The following is a 22,697-nucleotide window of genomic DNA, read 5'->3' on the forward strand; positions in this document are numbered from 1 at the left end:
AAAAAAAAAAATCGAAACTTCTATCCAAAGAAAATAATAACATAGGCAACCATACCTTCTAATGATGGTTTTATCTGAACGTAATGAAAATTTGGAAATATGATACTTTTTTCTGGTTAAAATCAGCACATACAGACACAGCACAATTAGGATTGGTTGTTTGGATATTTCTTTCTCTTCAGTCACTCTCTGTTCTTGTCATTAAATTAAATAAAAGAATAAAAATAGAAAAAGCAAAAAGAAAGCAAGCACATGTAAGTCAACAAGCATCCAAATAAAAATTATAGATCAATTTTTTATATGCCTCTGACACCCTTTTGACCATGTATTGACCATTTGTGACCATTTTGCTCAGACTAAATCAATCAATAAGTTGCTCATCCAGAATGTAAAACTGAATTTTTAACTGTTATAAAATTGATAATTCAGAATATGAGATGAGATGAGAAGATGGTATAGCTATAAACTCACAGTATGCATATCAAGAAAGCCGTGTGATCCAATCACATTGGAACAATAACTACTAACTTAAGAATTATTACAGCTTTTAGCAAATGAAAGATTTTTAAAATGTTTTGATACTCACAGGTAAATTTGACATATTTGTCAATTTTCAAAGGAGCCTGGAGTGATTAGATTTAGAGGTCAGTCACTTAAAGGTCACTGTGAGACCATAGATTTTACTTTCAAATTATGAGCAAGAAAAACGATAACCAAAACTTTGCACACACAAAGTGACTAGTTGATAGAGAGATTTGTGAAGTTAGTCTCACCCATTGAAACAGACCCCCACTTACCAGACATAATTTTCCTGATAAATAACCTTGATAGATAAAGGCAAAGAACATAGACGATTTACTGCTATTACAAACTTCTTCAAACTGTGTGCCAACACTCATCCTCTTCAAAATAAACCAAGGAGCACTAGGTCTCATGTTACAAAGCATACTATTCCAAAATGCTAACAATAAATCTAAAACAAAAATCAATACTATTTGTGAGATGGATGCTAAAAAAATCAAAGCTGCCATCACTCAAAAGTGTTAAAACATAAACACAATGGAAATCATAAGTGTGCTTTAAAACTCAATTTAAAAATACCAATTACAAGTTTTTCTAATCTAAATTTAAGACCCCTGTTGCTTATTTATTCCTATGATAAAGGATACAGCAGATGAATTGTGAATTATGTTAACAGTCATTTTCCCAACCACAGAAATTGTTGGCTTAATGCCCAATGAATACAATAGCCACATGTTCACAATCTTTAATTATCCAATTAATGTAGTGTCGTTTTAGCAATTAGTTCAGATGACCATATGTAACTTTTTACAAACAGCTCTTTCTTACTATGACCAGAATGCCAAATATACCAAAATGTGTTTATATTAAATGCCCAACTTGAACATTAAAAGGACTTACATAACTACCTATGCTTAACATACTGTGACTTGTACTATTAGATGCTTTCCAAAATGGATTTAGTTTCATAAGTAAGGTTGATTTTTGCAGACTTGTTCTGTCTTGCAGTCAAAACTCCACATTTTGTTTTCTCCTGTAATGTTAAAACAATGTCCTAATGAGGTCAAACCACAGCTGTCAAAAAAAGTTTTGGATCCGTTTTGGTGTGGTTTTTTTGAGATAAAAATTGAAAACCAGCTTGGTATAGTCTATGCACAGATTGTGCAAAAGCTTCACCCCTACATTTCTTACAGTGCTCTACAGATGAACCACTTGCATTAGCCACTGTGCCACGGCACCGGTGTTCGTGGGAAGGATGCGGGAATGGCAGCCACCTCCCCATTTTGTGGTATCACAACACAACCCCAAGAGAGCTGAGTGCTCGTGCTGGTTCGGTGCCAGGTGGCTGTCAGGTCAGTGCTGCAAAGGCAACGAACAGGCACAGCCGGAGTATTGTGTCCCTTCATCAACCTGAAGCAGGCTGCAGGAGACAAGGGTAGGATCCTACCGGCACAGAAGAACCTCAAGAGACACTGTGTCTCCTTCCTGTAAGGTCATCACACTTATCGAACGTGATTTAGCTCAGCAGACCTAATTCTCATACTCAGTGTTATCTCATCCTTTACAGCTTAAGTTACACTCTAGAAGGAATGAAGACAAGGGTATAGATCACATTACACCTTCCTTTTGGAAGCATATGGCATTGGACACTGTTGGAGAGAAGAAACTGGCTTACAAGGAACCAACATGAAAATTGGCTTCGCGGGACAGGTTTGATTCAACACATAAATCTTTTATTCCTTATGTAAGGAACATTGCCGTATTCCTTACAGTAGGAAGTTCCCTATATTCTCATTGATTGAGGATCTGATTCCAAATACAACTTCTAGGTGCTCTGATGACAGAAGTCTAAAAAACACTAACAAAGAACAGAGACTGGCAGAACTAATTCCCAAGTTCAGTGAAATGGAATATAAGAGAAAGAAGAAGATGAAGGCAGAATGTCTGCTTGAAATTAATGCAACATATTTTGTTTATTACCTGGCCATCACTGTATTAGGCATTAAACACACTCAGAGAAAACTATTTTCTGTCATAGTAGTTTTCTTCAGTAAAAAGATAAGTTATTTTCTCCTGAAGATACTCAAATTATAATCACTAGTATAAGGGTAATTATCGAAGAAGAAAAAAGAAAAATCAATTGCTGTGTAAATGTCTCAAATTTCTATTGTTCATAAGCTGTGTTTAGATGAAGGTGTACAAACAGACACATAGGTCTTTATTTCTCCTTAATTGGCTTCAAGTCTCTGTAAGGACTCTTTTAATATATAAAAACTGTAACTATTTTAATGTAAAATTCATATGTAAAATTCATATCAACCTAAATGAACAGGTTAGCGTTACATTTTCTGTCATCATAATTTATGAATACCAAAACCGGTGAATCACAAGACATACAGTGGTAGATAATTTTATTTGTGACACAAGCAATTTTTCTGCACCTTTTGCTCTGTTATTGACTTTCACTACTTGCCCATATTTCACAGGGCCTGTTTTATACTAGGGTTTTAGGAAAACAAATGGAAGTTTCAGACCTCTGTTCTCTGATACAAACTACATCTTCTAAGATAAGTTTCTTATCAACCACAAATCTGCTAAAACAGTTGGATGTACTATTCAACAAGACCTGTTAAGGTTCCTTCAGCTTATACACCTACTTGAAACACTGGAGGTATTTAGTAGCTCTTAGGATAATTTCCTCTGAAAACAAGAGAAGTTAGCCCTGACCACTCAAAAGACAGATAATGGAATAGAAACTTTTTGGGAGGGGAAAGAGAGGTAAAACATTTTTTTAACTTGACTTGTACGATACGTTCTCAGACAAAACGTAATAAGCCCTTTCCGCTCTGTATTCATCTACCATCAGATTCACACAGCATAGCTCTGATGAAAATCCAGCTCTCTGTAACGATTATGTTTGAGTAATGCCCTTAGAATGATGAAAATGCAGTAGAGATGAGTGATTCCATGTTCGGCCACAGCAACAAACTCCCGCATGTGGACACATACTAGGACAAGCAAATAATACCTGGATATTAAGATTTGCTATAGCCTGGGCTTTTCTGCAGAAGTTTGTTTGAAGAATGAAGGAGTAGAGGAGGTGCAGTTATAAGAGTCTTCAAGATTACTCTGATTACTTCCTCACTTTCAAACGCAGAGTATATTGAAGCCTCTTTAAAAAATTCATACAGTAGAATCATTCAATGCAACTGTAAGAAGAAAACTGTCAGACAACATTCCCAATTCAATATTACATTGTGCTTCAAGAAAAGATTTCCATATATTCTAGATTAAAAAAAGTCTCATAAATAAATGATAATCCATTGCTTGCACTGAAAAATGAAAAATAATTTTCTGTTTGCATTTTACTCTGCAGAGTAAAATTTAATCTCTCCTTTAATATAGTCTTTGTATGTACAGAGAAGTAAAAAGATGTAACCTTATGAAAATTGATTTTTTTTTACATGGTTAAAAATATTTCTATCTGTGTTTATCTAGAAATCTTACTTTTATGAGTGCTGGAATACACCACATATTGATAACTTAAACACATTATTCCAAACAAATTATGATAATGTTATTTTTTTAAAAAGAATGGAGAAAACCTAGGCTTTTAACACTAAGAAGGATAGAGACAATGATGAAGAAAAGGGAAACTCCTAAGAGGTTGCTACCTCTGGCACAGCTCAACAGAAATCTGTTAGTAATTTTTAAGAATGAATTGTCACAAGACTTCTAAATATTTTACATCAATCTAAAATCTAACATATACTAATATAAACATATATTATATATATGTATTTATAAATAAATTTACATTTTAAGTAATATGATGTGTTAGCATTACACAGAATATGAATTATAAAGTACAAACTATCTATACCTAAATTCACAGGCAATATTAGAAGCTTAAGGCAATTCTTTTAGCTGCCAAATGAAAATCAAATATAATGTTGCTTTTCATTACACTACTTTTTTTAAAAACCTTCAATCTTTCTTTTTAAATGATGAAATATTTTCCTAATAACATTTAATTTGTCGGAAAAGAAATACTTCATAATTCACAACAAAACATTCTGGTTTGAACTCTCGTATAGAAAAGCAGCAGAAAAAAAAAGAAGGTTAAGTTCACAATTCTGTTGAAGAGACATCTTCCTCCTACTTGTGATGTGGGAGTAACCTGGTTTAATTCCCCTCTCTGCCTGGGGGGATTGGAGCGCATCGCCCATCGCTGGTTGATAGCTATGCTGTGGTTGAGGGCTCGCTTCCCTCCTTGATACAATTCCACTTTCTGTACGTAATTAAACTTTCACTGAAGCAGGTAGTGAAACCCCAGTGGCCCACTTCCCAGGTAAAAGCCACAATCACCAGCCAAAAGGGTCATTCTCACTTAGTTTATTTCTCAATTAGTAGTTACTCCATACGAGATAAAACAGGACAAAATGCAGTCCTGTTGCTACAAAAAGCTATTTTCGCACAGCCATTTAGAGATTTTCTGGGAGAGGTGGGCTGCAAGACAGAAATTGTGAGCTTAAGAAAGCAGCTAAGATGTCATTTTGTATTCAGTTTTGTAGGGGATAACTGAATAGCCAGCATGACGAGAGGATGAAAGCGATTCCCTGCCCTGCTAGTAACCTGGGAGTATTTATCTGACAACCTACCTCTGATGTGTGAATAGTTCTGGGGTCACTGAAAATATGGTGGTTCCTTCTACCCTAGAATAATTTACTGTCCTCCTTAAATACATCCACTTGCTTCCAGCCTTGCCTTCAGTTCCTTCTATCACTGGGAAAGGAAAGAATTGCTCTGTCCTGCAGCTTGCATTTACACTCCCTCTGGTCAAAATAAATAAAGGTTGAGGGAGATGCAAAGATGTCCAAAAAACTTTGAAGCACATCACTCCTAACAGGATGCTGTCAGTATGCATACGTAACGGCAACGTACTTTTAGGTGACTTGCATACAGCTATAAAAGCATTTTCAAAAGTGTGAAACTTACTTTTGAAAATGGCACAAAAGCACATTTTAAATGGGAATTCTCTGTAACGGAATTACTCTCATTACTGCAAGAAGTGCTAATTTTCCCGCTCACTGGAAGCTTAGTAAAAGTTCTGTATTTTGTCCCTAATTGTGATTAATCAGTGTAGCACTGTGAATGGCATAAAATCCTTTTCAAACATGGCAATTTTCAAAATCTGGCAAAGTGTACATGTTATGCAAATTACTTCATAATCGTACTGCATGCTAAAAGAAAGCAAGAGAACTCCAGGCAGAAAAAAAATAAAGCATCCTCCAGAAGCAGCATCCTGGCCAACTCCAGGCATGGGCAAACTACACGATCGCCTGCGGCAGCAGGCAGCTGAGGCCACCGAAACCTTGTTTCTGCCACCTATCTGCAGCACTCCAAAGCCATCACTTCTGCTGCTGACATTGCATGAGGATACGTGGGGCAGAGGATCTTGGAGAAGTGGTGGTGGATGTATCAGGCAGGGAGAGTTGGTGGAGGACTCAGCACATAGCGGCACAGCAAGCAAGCCCAGTGCTGTGCAACTCTCATCCCAGCCTGAGCCCTTCTCTCTATCTGTCCTTTGCTGGGGCAGAAGCAGAATTTCATCCCACAGCCTTGGTTTTTGTCAGCACTGTTGGGAAGCCTCGAGCAGGCTCTAACTGAATCTACACAACTTCAGAAACATTTGAAAAGTACGGCTGCAATGTCTACACACAGCTAATTCTTTATGAAACCTGTATCAACACACACATTGCTGATAAACAAAGTCTGCTGTAAAATAAAAGGCCAAAAAAGAGAAAAATCATTGCTTACATAATGAATATTCCAAAGGCAAATATTTCCACTGCTTCTAATAAACACACGATATTTCTGTTTAATCTTACGAATAGCCAGAGCTGCACAAGTTGAAAAAGTTGCAATGTCACTGGGTTAATAATTCTTAAAAATATATATATGTATATTTATTACTGTTAAAATATAGAACAGAATTCATGTGATGTATGTTCTATGAGAAGCATCATTTTGCAATGCTTTCTGGCCACTTGTGAGGCTCAATTTGTACAAAGACCCTGTAAGTGTAATGGGCCATACATGCTGAAAATAAGGCACAGCAGTCCCACTGCAATGGTGTGTACTACGTGTGGTCCAGTTCAGACTACTCATCTGTCTATGAGAGCCAGGGGGTTTCTTAACTAATAGGAATAACAGCTTTCCTTTTTTTTTTTTTTTTTTTTCTCCTAGCTAAGAGAGAATGACAATAATAACTAGATCTAAAATGTAAACACAATTATTGTTTTTGCCAGAGCTTATTCAAAACTGGGCCTTAAAAAAATATATAAAATAATAGAGAAAATTTAAGACATTTATTGAATTCAGTACCTAACAGTAATGCCATTTACCCATTAATTTTCTACCTCTTGTTTCTGAGAGTCCAGAAGTTCTCTTCTGCTGTACTTGCACTAAGCACATAAACAAGGCAATCTTGTAGATTAACCACCAATTTTTGGACAGAATTGCAGGTTTGGGAGCCAATTTCAGGAGTTCAGAAATGTGGAATCATATATTTTTGGGGTGCACTAAAATAAGATTATCACGCAACTCCTCCTATTTGGTATTTTTCTTACCAGGAAATTTCCAAGGTCTGTGCCACGTGCTGTCAGTGTTTCTCAAAAGGGCTTCTGATCATTACTTCAGGTTGAAATGACTTACCACGCAGCCATCTGGTCAGATGCATTAGTACACACTTCAGAAATCCACAAACATTTTCTAACTGCACTCTCCACTGTGCTCTAAGTGCAGCTTTGCTAGCACGCACCCAAGTACAGTATGTAAATAAGACAAAGACTAATAATGCCTTCAATCCTTTGAGCGCAAAGGCTGCTGTAGTATGTAACATAGCAACACATTTTCCATTACACCCAAAGATTAATAAGCCTCATGGAGACCTGGAAAATCTGACAGAAAACAAGGGCAATACGATGTTCATTTCTGTTTCATTAAACACAGGATGAGCTGATGGATCTCTCCACACTTTGTCACTCCACACTGTTAATGGCTCTTTGACATTATTATTCACCACGGGCGAGATTGTGTAACCTTTGCTCACGCTGGTGAGCATTTACAAAAGTAGTCCCACTGGCAACTGCTTTTGAGAGGTTACCTGAAGCATATGGTACTTCTCAGCTCAAGGAAGAGTGGCTGAATCTGACCACAGAAAAGTGTTTGTGAAGGATTTCAGTGATGTGCATAGTTGGTGAAGGGCAATTCAGTGGATACAAAGGTTTAATGTAGCAGGTAAAAACTGTTTTCTCTTTCTCTGCACATTTTTAGCTCTGATGTAACTGTTGTGCAATGTTCCTTTTTCAAGGAAGAAAATCAAATACCTGGCTCTAAGGAACAAGAACATGACCCAGGCAGCCAAAAAGTGCAGGCGAATCAGCCCAACACCTCCCTGCAGATATAAGGCATAATACAAAAAGCCTTGGGAGGGACAAAATCATTTCAGCACAAGGAAGATCATTATTTTTACTTAATTACTTAATCAGGATTTTATTTCTTGTAATGTAGTTATAAACACAGTCATACTTCACATTACCTTTCTTTTAGAACTGAGTATTTCACAGAGAAATGGAAAATAAACAGCAGTGATGAACACAACCGTGCCTATCACACAAACTAACCAGGAGTTAACCATTCCCATGTATCTTTATTATTTTCATTTGAAAACTTGGATGAATGGTAATTCTTCCCTCTTACTCAGTGTGCTTTCCTTTGTGAAACTCAGAGCATTACAAAAATATGAGTAAACACGATTGTCTTTCCTTTACAAATAGCCCAAAGAGGCACATAGATATGAAGCAACATTTAGAAGAGGTATGCTGGATAGATCTTTCCCTCAACAATCAAATTCCATTTCCAGCTCACCTTCAGTTTGCACAGACTTGCATTTTCCAATTCACCATTAGAAAATATGACCTGTGCAAAATTCACCAAATGCAATTCAGACAAAGATGCAAACAAAAACTTTCCTCATTGCACATGTTCAAAGTGGCACTTGTGCAAAGCAGCTCATTATCATTTCTGTTCTTGTCTGTGATCTGCTTCTGGGACCTTTTCCTTATTTCTTCCACTGCAACCTAATCCCTGTGCTGTGCTGCTAGCCATCTTCCTGCATCAACCTACTTTAAAAAACACCATACACTGATCTTTATTTTTTTTTTTTAATTTGACATCTGTTAAAGAAAACTTCCAAGAATACCAATACTGTCTTTAAAAACTGGGAAGGGAAGGTTGCAGTCATACAGAAGTTATACAACTCCATAATAGAGCAAGTGAGTAGTGACGTCCCAGTGGTATTAGTGAGTGTTCCTCGATGACAGTTTGCATGTGCAACCCTCTTGTTTGAATTCAGACTGTCATGTGGTTTTTCTGACCAACTGTAATTGAATAGCAAGACTGAGAATTTCATATAATAGGGATCAATATTTAAGTTACAATACAATAACAAAAGACAAAAAGACATCCATCCAATAAATATAATTAATGAACCAGCTGGAGAAAATGACTATCTGCCTGTAGATATTACACAAACATGAAAACAGAACATTATGTAAACATAAATCATGGTGGATTATGTGTTCAACTTCAGTTGCAGGTTAAAAAAATAATAATAATTTGGCCAATTCTTCTAACTCATATTAGAAAACAGATTTTAAAGAAAGCTTTGACAAAGTGATATATAAATTAAATGCTCGGAATTATAAATTAGTTTTCCCCAGACAATCACGGTGATTCCATGAGTAGTTTCAGAAATAAAACTGGTATCACTTAGCTTTCTGAAGACTTATCAGAGAACTTTACAACAGGATTTTTTTATAAACAATACAATTCACTATAAGAAGACTGCTGCATTTCTAGCGAAATTGCAACATACAAAATTCCAACTTATCCTGTGCAGAATTCCAAACTGAAGTGGACACTATAATCATTGAGGGAGATAAAAACAATAGGACTTTTGCTACAGAACACAAATGTCTTTTAAAAAGTTGAGCTGGGAGCAAAACCTCAAAGGTTTGCCTTAGTCAGATGCTGGAAACTAAGAACACAAATGGGATCACACTAGGAAATTAAAGTTACTAAATTGAAAATATGGCATATAATACAGTTAATTCTATATATGATGGAGATGTCTGGGATTCCTCAGATACATATACAATAATTTGATTTTGGTGAGCAACAACACACCAATTTCACATCACAGAATTTCTTAGATCTCTTTCGGTTTAAAACTTTTACCCTTTGTCCTATCACGACATGGCCCTGTAAAAGGCAAATCCAAATTGGCAAAAGTCTAGTAAACAATCAGCTCAAGAAATACAAACCTCCAACCCAAAGTTTTCAGCCATGAGACAAATTCCCACAATGATAACGCAAACAGATGATTTTCCTTACGTATAGGTCCTGAATACAAAGAGTGGATGATAAGCAAATCCAAAGAATCCTAAGGGGTGAATGCTGAATGTAAAACCTGAGAGTATAAATAGAGACAGAATAATTCAAGAAGATATCTGTCCTGTTCGCATATAGACAAAATGCTTCATCACGTCATATTGTCACAGAGGAAAAGCATGATGCAAGCCCACCTCTCTTCTCTCTGTGCATGTATGAAACCATTTTACAGACATGCACTCACACATCTATCTTTGTCTTAAGTCTTTGCAAAATAATTCCCTACAGAATATGAACAAGATTGTTCTTGTACCATAATTTTCAAAAGGAAAAAAAAAAAAAGATCTTTTACAATTGTCTTTGTTACTTATGCTATTTAAACATTAATTTCCGTGTCACTAATTTCTCCAAAACACAATAGCAAAATTCTGAAGACAAAATAATATAAAAGATGTAGATTCAGGTGACAGCTGAAGAATTGGGGTGATCTGCAAGAAACAGCACAAACTGAGCAAAAAGAAAAGAGGGTGGATTAGTATCGCGTTCCTGTAAGCTTGGGGTCACTAAGATGAATGTGCATGAGACTCTTTTGTCCATTTGTGCTATAATTTCACACACTAAGAACAAAATTGTTCTCTCTGATATGCTCATAGAAGTCCCTCTGGAATAAATGAGAATTACATGCCCGCATCTAAGGGCAGAATTTGGCCCTAAGTCATTAGTTAGAACTCTCTGCTGAAACCCTACAGAGAATAGGGGGTTTCAGAGGACGACGAGGATCAAACTGATGTAGCACACTCTGAGATTTACTCTCACAGGAGACCATCAAATACTCAGACACTCCAAAAACCCCATTTGTAAAGATAAAAATCTTTACAAGACTAACACACCATAGTCATAGAGGCTGCTTGCAGTTAATAAAGACCTTAAGAAGCATTAAAAACAGTGGCAATGTAATCCAATAAAAGTTTAGAGAAGAAAAATAGACGAGATTTTCAGACCTACACAGAAAAGCATGCCAACCATTTCTCAAGAAAAAATAGACTCAAAATGAGTCTGAAAGAAAGAACTTCAGTATAGCTATCCCATGTACAGCACCCATGTTCATAGGTGGCCTTAAATCTGTTGAAGAGCTGGTGCTACATCAAGACAAAACAAACTAGCACTTTTTCTGGACTGTTTTAATATAAATTCTTTCCCTAGATAAGGCATAAGCCAGTGAAACCAATCTCCTGCTACTTTGGAAGAGTTTTGGTGTGTGTGTGTGTGTACAAGTACATATGCCTGTGTATTTAACATGCGTTTATGTGTTTTAGTTTTATTTTCTACTTTCTGTTCTGAAAGAACTGTCTCTGCATGAATGAATGTAACCATAGTTTATATTAAGATCTCACATCTATTATTAATTCTGAGCTTTAAGCAAACAGTTGATGCAAAAATAATTACAAACAGAATTTTGCATCAAATGCTTTTAAATTTTTAACAGTAGTATTTAGCAGTATTACTTGTGTCTGGTCCTACCTTCAGAGAAATGATTCACTACTATGATAAGTACAGACTGTTCCATCCTAGGTATTTCTGGGTCACTTTCATTACTCTGGCTCTAAAAGACAAATCTGTGCTTCTCATCAATTGTAGTGATAAAATTTTTCTTTTGTTTTAATCAAGGACTGATAATATTCCAATCCATACTGGCTGCAAAGTAACAGCTTAAAAACAACAACAACAAAAATCCCCACACTATTTAATTCTAAACTCCACTGTATATGTTGCAGTATAGGCTGGCATTTGCTGTTAAAGCAGAAAATTACAAGGAGGGCCTAATTGACCCTCCTGTGTCTTTGAAAAATCCTGTCTGTTGTCTCTAATTGACCCTCTAGATACCTTTATGGAACAATGAATGAATCCTCAGTAAATAATGGACGGTGATGATTAATAGCCATGGTTTAGCTGGACCTCTGGCTCATGGACTTGTGCTGCTGAATATTTTTTCTGTTATTTTGCCATCTCAGTTCTTCGTACCTCATAAACAAACTATTTCCAAATAAAAAATATCCTATCGTAAATAACATGAAAAATAAGGTACAATTCAATGCTACCTTATATAGTGGAATGAAAAATAAAAATTATTGGCATTATTCAAAATGGCTTCCCATTGCCACCTTCTTTCATTTTTCACTTGAATGTACAGTAATGTGTCATCATATATTCATATGCTTGACTTAAAAAGAAAAAAAAAGGTCCATAATGGATACCCTCACAAGACATCATTTATTTCTTTTCTCTGCATTGTAGTCAATAATAACAGAACGTCATATTTCTCTTTCTTGACTCTTTATTGCAATAAAAATCTATAATACTAAGATACTTGTAGATTTGGCTTGATTATAATGCTGTCAGGAAAAATTATGAAAACATCTCCAAATGTCTCTTCTCTTATTTAATATCTCTGATGCCTAACGTTTTCAGGGTTGTCAAATTATAAATACAAATATGTTGAGTTACACCATTTCTCTAAAAGACCACAGAGAAATGTGGCTGTGTTTTGAAAAAAATATTTACAACACAGTAAAAACTGGTTCAGTGCCAATCCAAGAAATCACATGCAGCAACAAGTGTTCCCATACATCATCTTTCCTACAGCACAATGACATTTTGTGATGGCAGTTCTAAAAATCAAAAATCACTTTCTAAAATTCAACATCACATGCTGAATACATTAAAAATAAATAACTAATTGGAATGCTATTGTAATATATGTAACAAAATACTGGGAGTTCAAACAAATCCACTTGTTCATATTTTAGAAATATATCAAAGATGAGCACTACTCTTTAAATGTGAAACATGACTAAGGATTTTGGAATTTTAGCTAATAACTGGTTCTGACAAAGTAGTTTAACCTTGACCTTTCAAAGATAGCCAACTAGGAAAGCTGCACGAGATCTGGGAAAAAAAGAAAAAATGAAAAAAAAAAAAAAAAGCATTCCAGGTCTCCAAGTGAAGAAATATATCAAATTTACCTAGCTTTCTACATCCTAAACTCTCTTGGATACAAGCTGGGCCTATTTATGAACCTTTTATGACAGTGAATGTAAATGCAGGAGCTAAGGTTCATTAAGCTTCTTTGAACTGTTCTTAACAACACTCAGAGAACTTTAGTAAATACCCCCATGGTTTTATCCTGGAAATACTGACTTGACCAAGGTCACAGAGAATATCTGTAAATTTAGCCTTTGGCTAATCCCAGATTATCTAAAATAGATGGTTATTTCAAATCCAATAGCAATGGTTTTCACAATTGATACTTCAATTCATTGCAACTAAATTGAAATACGAGAAATGTTCCTTTCAAGGCAGTTATTAATACAACACATCTTTAATCATGTATACAAATTATTTGCTTACTGAAATCTGCACTTCTCGTTAATGCATGGTTTCTTACAGGTGTTATCCTGATCTCTCAGGAGACAATATCTGCCACTGCTGATTCCCAGGCACTTGCCCCCAGTCAAAAAGTGAATGCTTTTAGAAATATTGTACAATTTGTGCCAGTAAAGCTGTATGATGACTGTACAAAACTGCCAGTAAACAAGCAATAACTGTGAGGAGAGGTTAACTGAGAAGAATAATATTTCATAAATTCATTGATTTAGTAGAGTACAGGATCCTTCGGAGGATGACTGAAATAAGCAGTTGAAGTCAACCTGTTATTGGTGTTGCCACAAGCAACACCAATATTGTAATATGTTAGATATGTTAGATACTGTATTACATTAAGTAATATGTTTGTAAATGTTGTATATATACCACTTTCCAAGTTTCCCAGTGTCACAGAACAGCTGAAGTCAGAAGAGACCTCTGGCGATCACCTATTTCCCACTGCTCAGAGCAGGGTCAGCTGGAACAGGCTCAGGACCGTGCCCAGCTGGGTTTTTGGTAGCTCCTAGGACAGAGACTCTACAACCTGCCTAGACAACCTGTTCCAGTGTTTGACTGCCCTCAGAGTGAAAAGGGTTTGTTTTGGTTTTAATTTAAGTGGAATTTCCAGTTATTTCAATTTGTGTCCGTTTCCTCTTGTCCTGTCACCAGACACCATGGAGGAGAGTCAGGCTCTGTCTCCTTCACTAACCCCATCAGATTTTTGCACAATTTAAATCTCATCCGGTATAAACACTAGCATAACTTAAAGAAGTATACATGGTTTTATATCCAAATGAAAGTCACTTATACACACACAACTGTCCAATTTGCACTAATGCAAAACGAATGTACAACCTTTCCATGCCAATCTGAAATTAACTTGGTCCAACCCAGAAACCTGCACCCCAAAATACCACGTGCTCTGTCACTGGGCTTGAGCAAACAGCAAAATGTGACTGTGTGTGTTCAGTGTATAAAAACGAATACAAACACTATGTTTGTATGTGCCACCATTATAAATTGTGCTAATTAGCCACTCTCAGCAGGTGTATTTTGTAACTGTGCTGTGTATGCTTGATATCTGAAGCCTACCTTTGACTGGTGGGTAGACTTATGTGGGTGCTATTAATGACATAAGAAAAACAGAAGGTAATTTCCTTGTTTGACTAATAGTAAATATTTTACATGAATTTATCCAATAGCAAACTTTATATAAATATACCACTGTATTTACAACTACTTTAAAAGTTCTTATTTATTATGATTGAGAATATTTAGAAGATGCATATTCTTTTGGGGGAGCCTTTATGACAGTAGGTAGATTCATATAAATCACATCACAATTTACAGTAGGAAGTTGTTTGTCTAAATAGAAGAAAACCGTAACCTTTGTACAACTGGGGTTAAACTAATTCTGAATTAATGAAAAGCAAAATTTACATACAGCTTTGTTACCAAAATTAATAGGGATCTTAGTCTCTTTCATAGTCATTCCCATTGTGCCTCCATGGCCTCATGGTAGAAAGCACATTTTTCATTTAATATCGAGAAGAATACAGCACTTCAGCCACTAGGTCTGTTTCAGTGCATAAAGATCACAGAGCATGATAGATGGTTATATTTCAAGTAATTTTTTGTTCTCAACAGCATAAACTGAGCCCAAACATTAGAAACTTCAATTCAGTTAGAAATCTGACTGCTAAAACATCACATACTGTTTTAATTAAAGGGCTGAACACAGAAATGAAAACTGATTATTTCTCTTCTGCTTTTAAAAATACATATATTTAGTTCCAACTATTCTTTCAGAAAAATAACACAGCACATGCTCAAATGTTTTCACAGTCAGTAAACCAGAAAAGTCAAAAATTGATCTGCAGGACTGAAGATTTGATATTATAATTTTTATCCATCTCGTAAATTAAAAGTTGTTACTTATTGAGTTGATGGTGAAATGGTCTCCAGTTCAGAATGTTTGACACTTCCCATTTCAAGGCTTCAGTATAGTTGCTCATAACTTCAGCAAGTTCTGATTTTTCTCACTGAAGTTTCCTATTACAGCTGTCTGTGGGACACAGCTTATGTGGGAAAGTTTCAGCAATGTGCTTTCATAATTTCCAAAAAGCCAACAAGGGAAAAATACATTATTTTCAGAAGTTTAAAAAAATCTTACAAGTGTTTTCTGGGAAACCTCCAAGTCTCTAAGGCAGAGAGAGACCTTATAAGTCACCAATGGCAGTCCAAAGTTGGAGGAACAAAACATCTAGCCGCTCGGTGCAGTCTGCGTCTTAGTGACCTCATGGTGAGTATGGAAAAGCCCTCTCCCCTAAATGCAGGAAATTAGAGCTTTGGCTAAGCAAGAAAGAGATAGAATAAAAGAAAACCAGAACAACAACAAAAAGGAAAAGAAGAGTGGAACAAAATGTGTAAAAGACTGAAGCTGAAAGGGATAACTTGGGGTGGGAAACACAGGGTTTGATAGAGGATAGGGCAAACAAAAAGGAAAAAATCAGAGAGGTCTTAGAAAAAGAAATCAGACTTTGGAGGGAAAAGAAATCAAAAAGGATAAGGCACATCACTTTATTTCAAAACCTGTACAGAGTACGCTAGTGTCAGCACTGTTCAAATTTCACAAATATTTACAAAATAAATGTAAATATGTCACTACTCACAACTTGGTGGTGTGTTGAAAAAGAAGCAACCCATGATTACTGTTAGAAGTAATTAGCTTAGCTCAAAGAACAGTGTTAGTACTTCAAAGGAAAGAATCCAGAATCTACTAACAACTCTGTAAGGTTTTCAGCCTTCCCTCTATCTTCCTAGCATCTATTAAATAATGAAGAAATAAAACAAACTCCTTAAACTTTAGAAAATACCAAATCTAGATTGTTTATGAAACCTTAATTCAGTCCCTTGGTGAATGCAGACTCACAGAAAAAAATTAATTACAAGAGAATACTTGACTACATCATTTTGTCTCTTTTTTTTTTTTTTTAATTAGCCCAGGTGTTTTCAGCTAATTATTCTACTAAACATGTCACCATTCAATATACTTATCCACGCCTATGTTTCCAGCAGAAACTCTAAAAGGATCATATTTAGTGATTATGCTAATATTTCTATCGCTTTCTTTTCAGCATGCCATGCATTACATAAATCCATACATACTCTCACAGGAAACTAGTTTAATAAGTAAGGCCTCTTTAGTCAACCATCTTGGACTATCCCCAGATCTCTGCTGCTGCCAAGTGACTGATTTAAGAGATGGACAAACGTAGACACACAAAAGTACAGATACTATGATTAATGGATGATCCAAATTCCCCTGAACTGCATATCATGACTCAAAGTGAAACCCTGAAGAGATTAAAGGCAGGAATTACATTACCATGAATAAAATAAAAATAGTGATATTCTGTTTAAAAGCTTTTGAGTGCAAGCGAGTTGAACGTATATATCAACACAGCTTCCAAAGAGTCGGTCAGGTTGAATGTTACCCAGAATTTATTTTGAAATAAGCTTTATATATTTCATATATAAAGTACATGTCTCCTTGTGACTAGCACTAAAGCTATTACCATGGAGGTTTTAATTCTTTCTTCAGTCATATAGAGCTTACACTGACTGCATCGTCCTTCTTTTAATAATGGAAACTTCTCTCAATTACATATGAAGTACATCTCAATGCTGTAGGTATGAGACACACAGAGATATACAAATATATACCTAGGTCATTATTCTTTCCTTTTATTAAAATTTGAAAAACTCTCTCCTTGTTATAGTGCCACAGTAATGTGGCTGATGCATCTTATTTCTCAGTATTGAATTCATAAACAGGGGTTTAGAGGGCATTTAGTGTTTCATATTATTTGAATCATATCAGTTGAAAATTTGTATTGAAATTATTCAGACAGTATGTAAAGCGCTCCTATAAAAGATAGCTGTACATTAACTTACAATTAAATGATGGTTTTAATGAAATTATAGCGTGTGACAGGTTAACGGACTGATGCTGAAAGGCAAATGTCGAAATGAAGCCAAGACGTTTATTTTCAAACTGACAAATCTTAACTCAACCATAACATATAGTTCCATTAACATTATAGTTATTACACAAAATAATTTGGTTGAAAAAAATACGTAATTGACCAAGCTGCCAGACCGCCAGTAGAGACTGTAACCTCACCAAGCTCCATGAAAGACAAACCAAGCCAATGCCTGAATGACATACAGATTTTGTTTGCAGACTTGGAGAAAGGGCTACAAACCTAGGACCAACCTGTCAGACACTAGCTTTCTCCTGAACAATGTCTCTAACCTTCACTTTTACTTATACATCTTCTCAGTACTAAAGTCAAGCCAGCAGGCAAGTCATGGCTTAAACACATCGAAAACTGTTAATGGGATCCTAAGCCCTAGCTTCTGCTTATTTTTCCCCAAATTCTGTGTCACAAAGAGGCAAAAAAGTGTTAACACTTTGAGTGTGGGATTTCTCTTTTAGAACAGCATCTCTGGATGGCATTAAAGACATCATTCCTACAGCTTCCAGCAAGCTAGTATTTCAGACTGTTAAGCTATGATTTGGCCGCTATATACAATTTCACATATGGGAGTAAGATGTTTAAAGGAGCAAAACCCTTTCCCTTCTGAAAAAGTCCTTCTGTCCAAACTGTTTAAGTGTTGGCTAAACACCAGCAAACCAGAAAATGTGACAGAATGATCAGCAGGACACGCAGAGGTGAAACCCAGGATCTTTTTCTTGAAACGAGTAACAGCACAGAACTAAGCTAATGGACTGATTTTCGGCATGGCCAGGAAAACACAAAGAAACAATAGACGAGAAGAACACACCTGTAGCAATATGAGTTTTTCAATAACTGGAAATAAGAGAACACTGTAAGGAGTGAAATACTGAAAATTCTGCCCAAATACATTATTTCAATATAATAAAAATGAACAACTGGAACAAACAGCTCACAGGACCAGTACTGGGACAGAGCCCTCTTCCTCCATGTTATTAGCTTGAGTACACCATGAGTGGCTAGCGACCAGAAGTAATTATCATACAGCAGATGTAATTTTGCTTCTGTGAAATGAGTTGTGGTCTCAGGCCAGCTCCTGCCAGCCAACTTTTCACAGCTCAGAAGCCAGGCAGGCACAGGCTGCTGGAGAGGCAGTGAATGGGCATGGAAACTTCACCCTTTCACCCCTTCAGGTCAGGATGAAATTGCAGTGCTGGGAAGCCTGCACTATGCTTCGAAAATTTATAGTTGTTACAGCCAAAAGGGGCTCTTTGCGACCATCTAATATGACCTGCTGCATAACTCAGCCCACACAATTTGAGCTAGTTACTCCTTGCCACATTGTACTTTCTTTTTTCCTCTCTCTACTTCACTTTCTCATTTTTTTTTCTTTCTGTTTTTGCTTGGTTGTTTTTCTTTATTTGATTGTTTTTAATACGAGGAAGCTTCAAATTCCACAGCTGCCAGTTCACCACTTATAAAATATTACTTTACTTTGTAAAATCAGAACAAAACAAAAGCTCGAAAGGAGGCAGCACACACATTTGCCCTGTTGCCCAAGTCTTGTTACAAAATCAGTGATGTAACTGGGTAAAAGTAGTAGAGATTATATGATTCAAAGCATGCTTTAAGTGTCTCAGTGTACTCAAGGTTGCACTAAATGCAACTGTATTTTACAGATTAATTTGATGTAATTTTCTGTCTACTGCCACCTGAGCTCTAAGCACTGCCTACACCTGTAACAACTACAGACACAGTGTGTAAGTACAGCCACCCAGACAGGCATTTTATATATTACTGGTTCTCCATATATTGCCCACAGGAAAGCTTGCCATTGTTCACTGAGCTATTGAAAAAGCTTTGTCCAAGCCATGTCAGTAACAAATGGGATACTTGATTAAAAACAAAAACACAGAAGTTGCATTAGATGTTTGAGATTCTTGTTCTGGAGGAAAGAATTCCATGTATGTAACGACTGCATTAAAACCAAGAAACCAAGTATGTCGACAGCTGTCCTCAGCAATGAAGAAAATGAAGGGACGTCAAGTGGTTAAGGAGGGAGCCAAGAAATCAGATCCCCTAATCCAAATCTCTGATATTGTACAGTCTAAAAAGTGAGCCATATTCATCCTCCTTTGTTTCACACACTTAACTAAGGTATGTGAATCACAGATGTGCTGAATTATCTTTTAGAGTGTAAATAGCAATAGGGAAGACAAAGCACTTAACTAAGGCCTTTCAGTTAAATTTCCAAAAAATATAGGGAATAAATCATCTGTACAGTTACGCGTGTCCATAGTGGACACCACAGTGGACAACCATAATTCTCTTGCTTAGATGATTTTTGAGGGCAGGCATATCACACACTTTTCTGTGGCACCACCAAAGGGTGTTATAAGAGAATATAAACAAGAAAAAAAAAAAAAAAAAGGTTTATACTTTTTCCTCATAGTTTTTATCCTCTTCTAATGCTGAGCCTCCTACAAGGGAATCTGAAGAGACTTTCCTTGTAACCATCACACCAGTGGTTACTGCCTACTAAGTGCTGTATTTCCTCTTTTGCCAGACATTAAGAAGACATACCATATTTTAAGGACTAGTCGCAAATGGAATCCGAAAATATCAAAGAGCAATTCTATGCAACTTGTTGCTACAGGGTAGAAAGAGCATGGCAGAGCTGATGTGCCCACCAATTAAAGGAGAGACATTTCTTCGTGTTCTTTCCAACTTCTTCCAACTCAGTCTTCGCTGTAAACCTATCACATCTTTCAAAGAATTTGCTTAATCTTTTGCAAGTTAAGACAGGACCCTTATTAGCTCCACTGCATTCCTTTCTGGCCATGTGTAGTTTCATAAGACCAAGCAGAATGTCATTTGCAAGAATGAAGAGAAACCATTAATAAAATGTAGCATAATTCAAAATCTATGAAGTATAATGCTCTGTATAAATCATTTAAAATTTTAGCAATGTCTCTTTCTATTATTTCATCACATGCTAGCTGCTATTTCCTGAAAACTCTTTGAAGGGTTAAATAAAAACATATTCTGTGAACACCCACCATTGGTTGTAACAAAGCAAAACTAAACTCTTAGTTTGATGAAACCTTCCGCAGTGCTGAGTATTATAAATTAATGTCACAGTGGTAAACTGCTTTGGAAAGAGTGAACGCTGCCTTGATGCCACTTAGTTTCATATTAGTAATATGAGAAGTCTCTACAGTATTTAGAAGTGAAACATAAGTGTCTTCAAGAACCATGATTTTTGAGAAATACAGTCATAAAATACTATCATCAGCTTGACTGATGGAAAAGTGCAGCAAGAAAATTAACAAGTTTACATATCCAAAATAAACACAGCGTTTTTCCCTGATGTAAACAAACAAAAATAGAGAAGGATAGGAATCCTCGTAAGGATTCAACCACTGGTCTAATCTGTTATAAACAGTATTTTCTCTGAAAGTCTCTAGTTCTTGAAGCTCTACAAAGTGTCTTGTGGTATTCAGCTGAAGGACTATTTATCGAAAAGAAGCTTTACTACATATTTTGCATTACTCGGTATATTTTTGTTATCAGTATTTATTTATGAATGTACTAAATGCTTGCCTTTAAATATGGTCAGCTGTTCCACCAGCAAAGAGACCTTTTGAGCTTTTTTTTTTCTTTTGAGCAGTTTTAAATCTGCATTTCTCAATTTTTGTAGGGGTAGAACTGTAGGTGGAAGATTTAAAATTATAGTCTCTCCACCATTTATTGTTCTGGAAATCATCCTAATGCCCAACCTATCAGCTGCTTCACAGATAAGCAATTCTACTGTTTTCAGTCCTCCTTTGTACAGTAATATTTCCTCTTCCATAACTGTTCTACTGGCTTGGTATATTCACTTTTCCTTCGCACTGTAAACCTACACTTATTAAGTGCCGGCAACAATTTATGATCATTTAAAAATGAAGTATATAACATATCAGCAAGTAATATCTTTCTCTACCTTAACAGAGCATCAAATAGGCAGGAAGACAAAGTGCCATGGTCTTCTGCTCACACAGTTCCTTGTTGGAAGTACTGGCCTAAAACAGAGGCTGAGGTGGTTTCTGATATTCATGGGACATTTTCTTATCCTCAGCTAGTCACTTCATTTGTTCTCTGCTTCGTGCCCCCCTTTCACAGCTGCCAATACAGGTTTCCTAAAGCAATCCTATTCTTTACTATTTTGTTAATAACTATGTATCTGCACATGTGCAAAAGTATTTGCTATTGAAATTATAATTTTCATGATGTGAAGTAGAACAAATTATATTTAAAGGTTTTTGGGGTGATGTGGGTGACATTGAAATAATCCATAAATAAATAAATAAACCAGATGAAATTTAGCAGAACAGTAGTCAAATATCATTAAAATTGTTCCAAAGTTTCACTTGAGAAAGTGAAAGTCTCACCCTTTATGTCTGATACCAGCTGACATTAACTACACTTGAATGAAGAAAAATAATGAAATGCCCAGAGTAGAATGCTGGGTTTTATGACATTGGAATGAAGAATTGCACCTCACCATTCTCGGTGTCAGAGTTCAAGTCATTGATGGAGTTTAGGGACAGAAGGATCATAAAAGAGGTCAAGGAACTCCTCAAGATTTTTCATCTTCTGTAACCAGTCTGACAATTCTGAACTTTTCAAGAAAGAAGGCTGAAAATGTTTATTTCTTCAAAAAATAAATGTATGTGGTTTAAAAATAAGCATTATATTTAAGTAATACACCATTTTAGCTTTAAGTGCCTCGTGTTATGTTTGCTTCGTCTTCTGAACTGCCTTTACTGCTAGAACTAACAGATATGCACCTAGATACTTTACTATTAAAGGTATTTTGAGGATTTTGCCACCATTACCTTACCGAAGAACAGCTCTATTCTGGGGATATTTTTGTATTATGTATTTTATATTATTTTATATGATTTTTTATTTATTTTTTTCAAGGTTTGAACTACATAATATTTAATTTTCTTGCAAAAGCTTCCTTCAAATGATTAAATAAAAAAGATCACCCACTACATTACTACCAGACAACAAAAAGCTCCAAAGCACTCAAAAAACGTGGGGTTTTGTCTCACTTCTTCCCTTGAGCTGTTAATTGGTTATTAAGAAGTAAATAAATTTTACGGACTAGTACCTTCTGATAAAGCAAGCAAAAGCTAAGAAATGACTTACACACCATAACAACTTTCTGCAAGTGGTAAGTCATTTTTTCCTATTTCCCTTCCCAATGGAACAAGAAAAGTACAC

General features: G+C 35.9%; 1 protein-coding gene across 13 annotated transcripts in view; it reads right to left on the reverse strand.

Moving 5' to 3' along the window:
- WWOX (WW domain containing oxidoreductase) overlaps positions 1-22,697 on the reverse strand; it is a 510,587-nt gene that overhangs the window by 309,785 nt on the left and 178,105 nt on the right. The window contains exon 9 of one of the 13 annotated variants that reach the window (XM_080552523.1): positions 1-22,697. This exon is cut by the window's right edge and continues 6,870 nt beyond it. The exons of the other annotated variants lie outside the window; for them this stretch is intronic. The gene's annotated coding sequence lies outside the window, so the exon portion shown is untranslated. 13 annotated transcript variants of the gene reach the window in all.

This window comes from Anser brachyrhynchus (assembly GCF_964034855.1).
Source record: "Anser brachyrhynchus genome assembly, chromosome: 12".
NCBI classification, from domain to species: Eukaryota; Metazoa; Chordata; class Aves; order Anseriformes; family Anatidae; genus Anser; species Anser brachyrhynchus.